Genomic DNA, 12,926 nt, shown 5'->3' with positions numbered 1-12,926 from the left:
CCATCAGAAAAATACCCAAAATATAAAAATACAATAAACACATATAAATTAACACCGCATACTGTTCTGTACTTCATAATAGGGCCTTTTTTTAACACCATTGTATGTATGTTGTTTTTACTAATAAATTCACACATTTACTATTACTTTTTATACCCTGTTCTTTGTATCTGAAATGCTTGCCTCTGTTCTTCGGACACATTTCTTTCCATCTTTTAAGAATGAGACTGCTACATGAAATCTTCCTTGATTCTCGCTGTTCCCCCAAACAGGCATCTCCTTCTTTGGGCCAGCCTAAGGACTTCATTGATTTCTCTACTGTATCGTCCCACCTGAACTGTAAGTCATTTCTTCCCATGTTTATCCCCTTTGCTCCTGGACTGTAGGGGACAATCTTTCAAAACATCTTTGGACAAACAGGCTTTTATTGAATAAATAAATGTATAAATCTGGGTTTTGTATTTAAAATTTTTCAATTTTAATGTGCAATATAGTAAATATCAATGGATACAACCTACTTAATACAACCTACATGTGGCTATCCAATTTTCCCAGCACCATTTATTGAATAGGGATTCTTTTCCCCAGTGTATGTTTTTGTCAGCTTTGTCAAAGATCAGAAGACCATATGAGGATAGTTTATGTGTGGGTTCTCAGTCCTGTTCCATTGGTCTATGTCTCTAGTCTTGTGCCAGTACCACGCTGTTTTGGTTATTATAGCCTTGTAGTATAGCTTGAAGACTGGTAAATTGATGCCTCCCAATTTGTTCTTTTTGCTTAAGGTTGTTTTGGCTATACTGGGTCTTCTCTGGTTTCATATGAAGTGTAGAATTATCTTTTCCAGATACGTGAAAAATGATGTTGGTATTTTAATACGGATTGCATTGAATCTGTAGATCACTTTGGGTAGTGTAGGCATTTTAACCATGTTGATTCTGATGATCCATGAGCATGGTCTGGTTTTCCATCTGTTTGTGTCCTCTGCTATTTTATTCTTCAGTGTTTCATAGTTCTCCCTGTAGAGGTCCTTCACCTCCTTAGTTAAATGTATTCCTAGGTGTTTTATTTTCTTTGTTGCTATTTTGAAAGGCACTCAGTCTCTGATTTGGTTCTCAGTTTCAGTGTTGTTGGCTTGTATGAATGCTGCTGATTTGTGTACATTGATTTTGTAACCTGAGGATTTGCTGAAATTATTTATCAATTCCAGTAATCTCTTGGCAGAATCTTTGGGGTGTTTTAGATATCAGATCATATCATCAGCAAAGAACAATTGTTTGACCTGTTCTGTCTCCATTGGGATGCCCTTCTTTTGTCTGATTGCTCTGGCTAGGGCTTCCAGCACCACGTTGAACAGGACTGGTGATAGAAGGCAACCTTCTCTGGTAACAGTTCTAAGTGGAAATGCTTTCAATTTTTCCCCATTCAGTATGATGTTGGCTGTGGGTTTGTCATATACAGTTTTTGTCATTTTGAGGTAATTCCTGTCTATGCCTATTTTGTTAAGCATTCTTATCACAAAGGGTGCTGAATTTTGTTGAATGCTTTTTCTGCATCTATCGAAAGGATCATATGGTCTTTGTTTTTGCTTCTATTTATGTGGTGAGTTACATTATATATTTGGTATGTTAAACCATCCCTTGCATCTCTGGGATGAAGCCCGCTTGGTCATGATGGATTATTTTTTTGATGAGCAGCTGACTTCAATTTGCTAGGATTTTATCGGCAATTTTTACATCTATAATCATAAGGGATATTGGTCTATAGTTTTCTTTTCTTTGCTGGGTTCCTGTTAGTAGGTGGTGTTTGCTAGAGAGAACAAGCTGCCGTGTTGTTTTGGATCCTGTGACCAACACCACCACAACGGAGGCAGGTCAGGGAATGAGGCTGGGCAAGGTTAGGTTGGGTGAGCCCGCCCTCCAGCTCCACAAATGCTGGTAAAATGTACACAGGGACTAAAGGACCATTCCCCACCTCTGGGATAAGCTGCCGGGGAGGGGCTGAAGTGGCCCCAGTCAAACAGAAAGTCTGCTCTCTGACCCCAGAAAACTCCAACAGGACGACGCTCCACCAGGGGAATAGTGGCAGCTCAAGGACCTCTTGGATCAACCTGAATTCCCTATTAAATTGAGTGGTGGTGGGGGCAGCTGCTCTGATTTGGCCTGAGGCACCAGAGGCACTCAATTGCCATGGGAACCAGTATTTATGCAAATTGGGTCCCCCAGGTTCAGTAAACCCCAATATGGCAGTTCTGGGGGGCAGGGGTGGAGCAGATGCATTTACAGACTCCTGCTCTCCTGTGCTCCTCTATATCCTCCCAATGGGCATGGGCTCTCACTCACTGCCTGACCCTGAAACAACGTCCTCTCCCCCATGCCTTCCTGCCCCACCATCAGTAGGCAGGCACGCCGAACACCTGTGGGCAGGAGGGTCACCACATGGGGGGGCCCTGCTGGCTCAGGGTGCAAAAGCACACCAGGCACTGAAAGGGGCCACTCAGCACAGAGAACTCCAGCAGCTGCTATGGTGGGGGAGGGAAAGGGGAAGAGACCACGGTTTTCCTGTATTGCTCTCAAACTGGGGGGCAAGAACCAGTCCACCTTCCTCCTCTCTGTGGCTGCAGCACTGCGACCACCCTCCTCTCTGAGCCACAGCAGCCACTCTGTCCGAGGCAGGCTCGGCCACTCAGTGTAAGCTCAGCCAGGACAGTGATCCCCATTTCCTGAGCCAGGCTCGGTCGCTCAGCACAGGCTCGGCCAGAAGCCCACTCCCTGCTGACTGAGGCGGGCTCGGTCACTCAGCACAGGGGCCCTCTGGTTCCTTGTGACACTCCTCCACTAGATTACAGCCCTGTGTCCCTTTGCAGGCCTGATGCATCAAGATCGGGGAAGGGAAAAAATCTCTTACCCTTTCCCTGAGCTCCAGAAATCCCCCAATTTGGTTTGGGCCAATTTCTCCCTTCTATCCTCCTCTCTCTCAGCTGTTCAGTTCCTGCTGGTGGTGACCTGGACTCCACTGGTGTCAGACCCTGTGGTCCACTCCTGATCAGCTATCACCCTCTGCACCCCTCAGTCCAAACCTCAACTCCTCTACCAGGAAGGTCCGATAAGCCTCGACTCTAGTCAGCCATCTTGCCTGCTCTTGGCTGGCAGTTGTTCTATTTCAAAAGGTTGAAGATGGACCCCCACCCCTTCTGATTTGGGTTTCTCCCGACAATTCTGCTGTTAGCCTGATGACTTTTTCTGGTAGGTCAGTTGTTATTCACATCTAGCCACTTCTAGAATTTTCCCCTTCATTTTGATTTTGGCCAGGTTAACTACTGTGCATCTTGGAGATGTCCTATTTGCTATGAATCTTCCTGGTGTTTGATGTCCATCTTGTAACCGCATATCTGCATCTCTGGTGATACCAGAGAAATTTTCCTCAATAATTCCCTCAAATAGGTTTTCCATGATTTTTGCAATTTCTTCTTCTCCCTCAGGGATATCTACAATTTGAATGTTAGTTTGCTTCACATAGTCACACATGTCTCTCAGTGATTTCTCACACTGTTTTATACTCCTTTCTGTCTCCTTGCATGACTGAGTTATCTAGAGAGCTTTGCCTTCCATCTCTGAGACTCTTTCTTCTCCTTGGTTTAGTCTGTAGTGTAGCTGATGTTTTCTGCTATGTTTTGAAGCTCCCTAAATTACTCTTTCATTTCTTTAAGTTCTATATTATCCTGGATTATGTTGTCTAGCTCTCCAGTGACTTTTTCACTTTTTATTTTCTGAAAGATTTTTTTGGCTTCTTTTGGATGGTTTTCAACTTTCTCTTCAATTTCATTCATCTTATTTCTCTTCAATTCCATCCATATTCTGAATTCCATTTCTGCCATTTTGGCAATTTCCTTGTCAGAGTCCACTACCGCATCTTCACTGTGATTCCTTGGGGGTGTCAAACTGTTTTGGCTTTCTTATTACCAGGATTCTTTTGCTGTTTTTTTCTCATCTGAATCCTCTTCTCTCAGCTCCAGGCTAATAGGATTGCAGGACACTTGTTCTCCTTTGCTGGGAACTTTCCTGTTTAGTTAGTGGAAGGGGAGCTGTAGCTTTTGTGATGTACTCTGGAATGCTGTACCATCAAGGGAGAAGTGGGAGCAGTGAGAGCCTATATAACATCTGCTCTGTTTTAACACTCAGTTTGAGCCAGTGCTGAATAATATTCATGTGGGGTGGAGGGTTATTCCCCAGATTCTGGTTGGAAGTTTGCATTGGGGCTAGGGGCAACCCTCTCCACTGTGGCTGTTGTTGTGGGAGACTGCTCTGGCTGGGCTCAGCCAATGGAGGTGACAGTGGCAGCTGGGTGAGTCTATTTAGGCAGTGGTTATAGGTGACTGGGCAGTGGGATTTTGCAGGACCCAAGTCAATGAATAATGTCTGCTCATGGCTGTGATGTCCCAGGGGAAGCAACGGACCTCTGGGAGGTTCCATCACACTAGCAGCAATGTTGGAGACTCAGGGATAGTGTCTTGGGGCCTAAGCTATCAAAATCTATGGGACTCTTTGAAAGCATTCCCCAGGGGAAAATTCATAGCCTTAAATGCCTATATCATATAGACAGAAAGATCGGAAATTAAAAACCTAATGTCAAATCTCAAACAATTAGAAAGGGAAGAACAAACCAAACCCAAAGTCAGCAGAACAAGAAATAACAAAGGACAGAGCATAATTAAATGAAATGGAAAAAATAAAAAAAAAAAATCAATGAAACACAAAGTTGGTTATTTGAAGAGATAAACAAAATTGACAGACTGATTGCTAGATTAACCAGGAATAGAAGAGTGTGGAGCTAAATGACTTAAATAAAAAATGAAAAAGGAGACATTATAAATGATACCACAAAAATACAAAAAAAATCTATGAATACTAAGAAAATCTCTGTGCACATAAACTAGAAAACATAGAGAGAATAGAAAAATTCCTGGAAATATATATCCTCCTGAGACTCAGTCAGGAAGAAATAGAATTCCTGAGCAGACCAGTAATGGACAAAATATCCAAGCAGTAATAAAAAATCATTTAACACCAAAAAAAGCCCCAGACCAGATGGATTCAAAGCCAAATTCTACCATACCCACAAAGAAGAGCTAGCACCCATACTACAAAAATTATTCCATAACACAGAGAAGGATGGAATTCTCCCCAGTGCATTCTATGAAGCCAGTATCACTTTGATACCAAAGCCAGGAAAAGGCACACACAAGGAAGAATACTACGGACCAATATCCTTATGAATAGAGATGCAAAAATCCTCAATAAAATGCTACCAAACCAAATTCTGGAGCACATCAAAAAAATAATTCAACATGACTAAGTGGGCTTCCCCCCAGGGATGCAAGGATGGTTCAACATATGCAAATCAATAAATGTGACTCATCTTATAAAGACAAGCAAAAACAAAGACTGTACGATCATCTCAATAGATGTAGAAAAAGCATTTGACAAAATTCAGCACCCTTTCAAGATAAAAACCCTCAAAAACTTGGCATAGAAGGAACGTATCTCAGAATTATAAAAATCATATATGACAAACCAACAGAGATCATCATTGCTGGATGGGAGAAAAGTTGAAAGCGTTCCCCCTAGGAAGGGGAACAAGACAAGCATGCCCCCTGTCACCACTTCTAGTCAATGTAGTGCTGGAAGTCCCAGCCAGAGCAATCAGGTAAGGCAAAGAAAGAAAGGGTATCCAAACTGGGAAAGAGGAGATCAAACTATTGTACTTCACTGACAACATCATCTTCTACCTAGAAAACCCCAAAGACTCTACCAAGAGATTCCTGGAACTGAAAAATAAGTTCACCGAAGTCTCAGGGTGCAAATTCAAGGTGCATAAATCAGTAGTATTTCTATACACCAATAAATAACAGACAAACTGAGAGTCAAATCAAAGATTCAATAACATTTACAATAGGTATAAAGAAAATAAAATACCTAGGCATATAATGATACTTAACCAAGGAGGTGAAAAATCTCTACACGGAGAACTGTGAAACCCTGAGGAAAGAAATTGCAGAGGACCCAAACAAATGGAAACATATATCATGCTCATGGGTTGGCAGAATCGACATTGTTAAAATGTCCATACTATCCAAAGTGATTTACAATTCAATGCAATCTCCATGAAAATACCAATGTCATATTTCACAGATATAGAAAAAATAATTTTACACATTGTTTAGAACCAGAAAAGAGCCCGAATAGTCAAAGCAATGTTAAAAAAAAAAAAATAACAAATCTAAAGGCATCACATCACCAGACTTCAAAGTATACTACAAGGCTACAGTGACCAAAACAGCATGGTATTGGTATAAAAACAGAGACACAGACCAGTGTAACAAAATAGAGAATCCAGAAAAAACAAAAAACAAACAAACAAACAAAAAAACCTGCCTATGAAAAACTGATCTTCAACAAAACAGACAACAATGTAAACTGGAGAAATGAAGCCCTTTTTCAATAAATGGTGTTGGGAAAAACTGGATAGCCACATGCAGAAGAATGAAACAGGATCCTTATCTCTCACCACTCACAAAAATTAACTCAATATGTATAAAACACTTAAACCTGAGACAGGAAACCATAAGAATTCTAGAGGAAAATATAGGAAAACCCCTTCTAGATATCATCTTCCCACAGACTTTATTAAAAAGACCACAATGGCAATCATGGCAACAACAAAAAATAAATAAATGGGATTTGATTACACCAAAAAGCTTCTACATAGCCAAGGAAATAACCAACACAGCAAATAGACAACATACAGAATGGGAGAAAATATTCACAAGATATACATCTGACAAACGGCTAACAATAACCAGAATCTACAAGGAACTCAAGAACATCAGCAAGAAAAAAACACACAACCCCATTAAAAAGCAGGCAAAAGACGTCAACAGAAGCTTCTCAAAAGAAGATAGACAAATGACCAATAAACTTGAAAAAATGCTCAACATCACTATGTATCAGGGACATGCAAATTAAAACTACAGTAAGATATCACCTTACCCCTCTTATTAAATAGAATGGCTTTTATTAAAAAGTCCAAAAACAATAGATGATGGCATGGATGCAGAGAGAAAGTAACACTCATACACTGTTGGTGGGACTGCAAATTAGTACAAGCCTTATGGAAAACAGCGTGGAGATTCTTCAAAGAAATAAAAATAGGGCTACCATTCGATGAAACAATCCCACTACTGTTTATCTACCAAAAGGAAAGAGGTCTTTCTATCAAAAAGACACATGCACTCAAATGTTTATCGCAGCACAACTCACAACAGTAAAGATGTAGAATCAACCCAGGTGCCCATCAATTCATGAGTGGATTAATAAAATGTGGTCTATGTATGCCATAGATTACTACTCAGCCATAAAAAATGATGAATTAATGCCTTTTGAAGCAATTTGGATGAAACTAGAGATCATTCTCCTAAGTGAAATATCTCAAGATTGCAAAAAAAAAAAAAAACCACAAACAAACAATAAACAACAAAAAACATCACCTGTACTAATGAGCATGCATGTACACAGATGGAAGTAAAACTCAGTGGAACTCAAGTGGTGGCAGGAGGAGGGGAGGGGCAAAAACGTACCTAATGGGTACAATGAACACTATGTGGGTAATGGGCACACCTATAGTCATGACTCAAGCATTACAAAAGCGACTCATGTAAACAAAAATATTCGTACCCCCTTAATATTTTTAAATTAATAAAAACATGGTTGACATATTACCATAAAGCATTTCTCTAGGTAAAGATCAGAATTCCCATGAGCATTGGAAACACTATAAAAATCGTGGAGTCTCATAATTCACCTGTGCATTCCATAATGAGTACAGGGATTCCAAATGGGAACTTAAGGGAGGCAGAAAGACCTCTTGATCCCAGGAGCTCAAAGGTGAACTCTGTGAGCCATGATCAGGTCAGTGCACTGCACCCAGCATGACACAGCAAGGCCGTGTTTCTAAAGCAACAACAACAAAGTTACCTGATCTGGACGTCTGCACATTCTTCCTTCGTACTGTTTTTCTCAAACTAGAAACTTTCCTTGTAATGGTATGCCCAATCGCCTGTGAAACAGAGTGTATCATCATCAGTAATGTACATTTCATACAATGTATGGTGAATAATTCCAGATAAAAAAATAAATGTTTTTACCTTCAACAGATGATGTTTTTCAGGAGGCCCTAATAAATAAAAGGCACATACAATCAATTAAATATGACAAAGCCAATCAAACAGTCATGGAGAGTTAGTATTGAGCTGGATCCTATAGCTAGGCTTTGAAAATAACTACTTTATGCTTTCTGTTTTGTTTTCTTCATGCAGACAGCAACATGACAGAATGAACTAAAGAAAAATACATTTAATACAATATGCAATTAAGATTTCAAAAGTGAGATTATGTTTCAATGAAAACAACTAAAATAGCAAAGTGCACATATACCAATGTGAACAGTGATCTTTAATCAGAGCAGCAAATCATGACCCTGAGAGAATAAATGACAAGGCTGATGGCAGAAGCCAACAGCATATCTTTAACGCAACACGCCAGAAGGGAAAGGGACCCCATCTTCAATTGACTCAAACAGAACAACTGCCAGCCTCGAATTTTGTATCCTGCAAAACAAAGTTTCACAATTGATGGAGAAATTAAGTCTTCTCCAGACAAGCAAACACTGAGGGAATTTGCCATGACCGGACCTGCCCTGAACAAAATACTCAGAACAGCGTTATACAGAAATCAGCACAGCAGATACACACCAGTGTAGCCACCTTAAAAAAATACCTCACAACTCTTATAAAACAATAGAACAAAAGGTAAAACCGAGCAACAAGGGACCATCCAACAGGATGAGGAGACCAACACCCCGCATGTCAAGGATATGTGGGGAGGGTATACCTTTATATTTCAAATCAATGAAGTAGTCATTGAAAAGAAAAACAAAGTTCAAGGAATGTGCTATATACTTTTATAGTGTCTAATATTACTTTCCAAAGGTATACCATAGTAATGTCTTAATGATATTTGGGAAACAGCTATTTTACATATAAAAATAGTTTTCTGAGAAACAGCAATGCTTGTATATTCAAATTAATCTCATTTGATTAACTAATGTCAGTGCAACACACATCTCTGGTGCCTAACAGTTACAGAGAGGAGAAATGAATGACTGTGCTTTACCCCAATTCCACCACTCCTTCCTCCTTCCAGTAACCTCTGGGGCAGCAATAACCTAATCTTACGCGTGAGTGCAAATTTCCAGCCTCCATCTGAAGTGGGTTCTCTCAAGTTTCCTCATCATTAACTGCAAAATTACCCAGCTAACTTCTTTCTTTCCTCCCTCTGTGCCCACTCACAATCCCTCTTCCTTTACAAAAGGAATCTCCAAATCAGAGGTCTCCATTCTTTCCACACATCATTTCCACCACTTCTTTTCTCTTTGTTTAGCAGCAATATCTTATGTCTATAATTTTGATGCTTTCATTTGTTTGTTCTTTCCCCTATGGCTACAAACATGCTCAGAAATAAGAGCAAAACAAGGCTTGCCCTTGATTCTGCCATGGTGGAACTGTTCAGCAATGGCTCTTCCACCAGATTTCTCTCCAGGGCAGTCTATTCCCTTGCTAGTCAGGGTGGGCCAAGGACAACCACCATCAGCATCGCCTGAAGATGTATTAAAAAGCAGAATCCCAGACCTGCTGAATCACACAAGGTACATTTTTGACAAGGTCCCCAGTTATTTCTTAAAGTTTGAGAAGCTCTGGTCTGTGCTGAGTGTGCCTTCACACTCCCTTACCTGAACTTACCCTTTTAGAATCTAGCCTCAAGTTGCTTCCTATCACATCCCTCCAAACTGAAATGGCATTACAAATCAGAGTCTCTAATGGACTTTTTAACAGGCTATAGCCTCCCTGATCTCTCCATACCTAACCCTACTCTCTTCTTTCCAATTCCCTAATTTTCAACTGTGCAACTATATGATATGAAGAAACATCGTTTTACATGACATTCAATTGTATACACCTATGGCTGACCCCACACGCTTCAGTGCCTCTATGGTAGACGGACATAGCTCTGCGTGATCGGAGACCTCAATCCTTAATGCCTTCCCTACAGTGAGGAACACGGGAAGAGCGGGGAAATTTTGCACTGCTTCTCTGACAGATTTTGCTACTGGGAGCTCACATTACTTTCTTCCCACCATTCTAATGCCTGGCTCTACCTTTTATTAGGGAAGAATTATTTTATTTCACCACCCTGCATTATACACACCTGCTCCCTTTCCCTTCAAGTACGCCCTCCTGTACTCTCTGCCTTGCCCATTCTTCATTCCCCTTTTCTCCTTTCCCCTTCCTGACTTTCAGCCTTTCCTCCCATGTTAGACTGTCTTGAAATGGAACTAAGAATTCACTTCCTTTGGTGGCACTCTCACATTCATCTGTGGCTGACACCTGATAAGACATACAACTTTTCTCCATTTCACTTCTCTTTTTTTGTTCTTGTTGACTATGCATTTAATAGGTGATTTTCCTAGCCTATTAGAATATGTCAGTGCTTGTGTGTTTCAATAACCTTTCTGACAAATGGCTTTTCAATGAAATACGCTTCTTACCTTCTGCTTCCTCAGTTACTGTCTTTTTTCCTTTTGCATTGGCATCCCCAGAAGAATGACGAAGATCCTTCTGCTTAAGATTCTCTGCGAAACTCTGTTAAAAATAATTATGATATTCAGTTTCAATTAGATTATAAGAAGAAGTTCCATCAGGATTTCCTAATCACATTCTTCCAAAATATCTCAACTTTCTACTGTAAAATCAATTATACTTATAAATAAGGGAAGCAGGTATTGAAAACCAAAACATTCCAATAAAGGACCTCAACTATGCTCTCTACATGGACCTTATCTGTCATCAGCACATCACTATTGATTCTGTAAACCGAGCATGGATATTCAAAGGAAACATATTCACAGACAAAATATTAATTTGTGTGCATATTTAAAAAATGAATTTGCTTCAAAATACACAACTCTACTTGCATTCCCCACCAAAAATAAGAGACCATTCTTAAAATAGAATACCCTGGCTGTTATACTTACAGCATTAAATATTTTCTAGAAAATATTCTAGAAAATATTCTAGAAACATTTTTAGTGCTAAAACTAGATACTTGGCATAATGGGAAACTTTGGAGTATGTCACATTGAGGATAAAGTGAACATTGTCCAAGCTGCTTTATTTAGGTAAACAAGGCCTGGAAAAATAGTTTTTGATAAAATTTATACTGATAGGAAAAATGGTTGAATAAAAGGACACCACAGTAAGAAAAAAACCTTTCCTTTATCTTATGTTTAAATCAAAGCAACCAAATCGTGCATATAGTACACAACTCTTTCCCAGTTAACAAGTAATGTCAAGAAAGTATAGGAGGCTTAATGAAAAGGCAAGAACCAAAACATTTCTTTTTGAAGCACCCATAATGTGCCAGGTACTTACTTGTACATTTTCTTTTCTACACAATATAATGATGAAAAAAAAGTCATGATGAAGATAGTTAACCCACTCTCTGCTTTCTGGTCATTCCAGGTTCAGAGTAAGATGGTGAACAGATGTGATTAATACAACGTGTATAAGTAGAAAATCAGAATGAATCAGACAATCAATAAAGCAAAAACCAGAGTAGTGGCAGGTGAACCTTCTACCTCTTTTTGACCTTGAACTTTTCCTTTCTCAAAAGCCAGGAACTCTACCTGTATCATGCCTACCCTATTCTTAAACCTTTGCATACCTTGCTGTATTTCTTCTTTTAGATATCCTTTTCTCTTTCATTTTTTTAAATTTCAGAATGTTCTGTAACTATGTGGTGAAGAAGGACTTGTATTTTCTAATGCACTTTTCATGATTTTATGATGACTAGCATTGCTCTTATCAAATAATGCCTTTAGGAACACTGCTGCCTGTATATATTGGGTTTCTTTTCTTGTAAGTGTCTGTAACAGCAGAAATACTGTGCCTTTTTGTTTGAAGCATATGCTTCATTTCTTTGCAGCAGGTAAGCCACAAATTGAAAAGGCTTCTGGATCACTAGACTGAGGCCTATTTCCAATGTCTAATTTCCAATTACTGGTGGTTGGGGTCATATTTTTTGTCACTACCATATCAAATGCTTGGTGTTCTTTCACTTCAAGTGTAACTGCTGAGTTCCTTGCTTTTTCAATGTCTGTATCATTAAAAATTTCTCCTCACCTGTGTTAGAAACATGCTCAGTGTCTGTCTGAGTTGTTGTCATTTTCACAGTATAATGTATTTTCATTTAAACACAGCTGAGAGGATGACTGGCAAGAGCATTCCAGGGACACAAAGTAGGAAGGAGATAAAAAGACATTTCCAAGACTGAGGTCTTATGTTCAGGAAATGCCCGAATACTACAGAGATGGATACTCTCAGTGTGCGCCTTCATCCTCACAATCAAGTATCTTTTTTGTCAAGTTAGAGGGTGTTCCCTTTAAGTTTGTTCCTCCTTTAGAGTTATCGTGCAGTGTCTCTGCCTAAGGATGACATAGGAAAGTGACTCCCAATGCTGAGAGCCACCTGAAGTCCAAGTGGGTTCTTGGCTTCATACAACAAAGAATTCTGGAGCAAGCCAGCAAGATAGAGCAAAAGCGAGATTCATTCAAAACCTATAGGAAGTTAGAAAGTCTACTCCACACACGGAATAGATGCAGGCCCTCCCTGCAGAACAGAACTGCCCCCTCCCCCCGGCTTCCTATTGTCTTTCCATTTAAGCAATGGGGTGGTGGTCCTCCACCATCTGGGTTCTCACTGGCTAAAACTTGCCCTGCCTTCATCGCGTTTTGATCACTTGGAGACTTTGTTTGGA

General features: G+C 39.9%; 1 pseudogene; it reads right to left on the bottom strand.

The window, feature by feature from the left end:
• LOC138399495 (cytochrome P450 4F2-like) overlaps positions 1 to 12,926 on the bottom strand; it is an 859,494-nt pseudogene that overhangs the window by 691,896 nt on the left and 154,672 nt on the right.

Source organism: Eulemur rufifrons, chromosome 2, assembly GCF_041146395.1.
Source record: "Eulemur rufifrons isolate Redbay chromosome 2, OSU_ERuf_1, whole genome shotgun sequence".
In the NCBI taxonomy this organism is placed as follows: Eukaryota; Metazoa; Chordata; class Mammalia; order Primates; family Lemuridae; genus Eulemur; species Eulemur rufifrons.
Note: the sequence above shows the minus strand (reverse complement) of the source record. Positions and strands in the feature narration are given on the sequence as shown.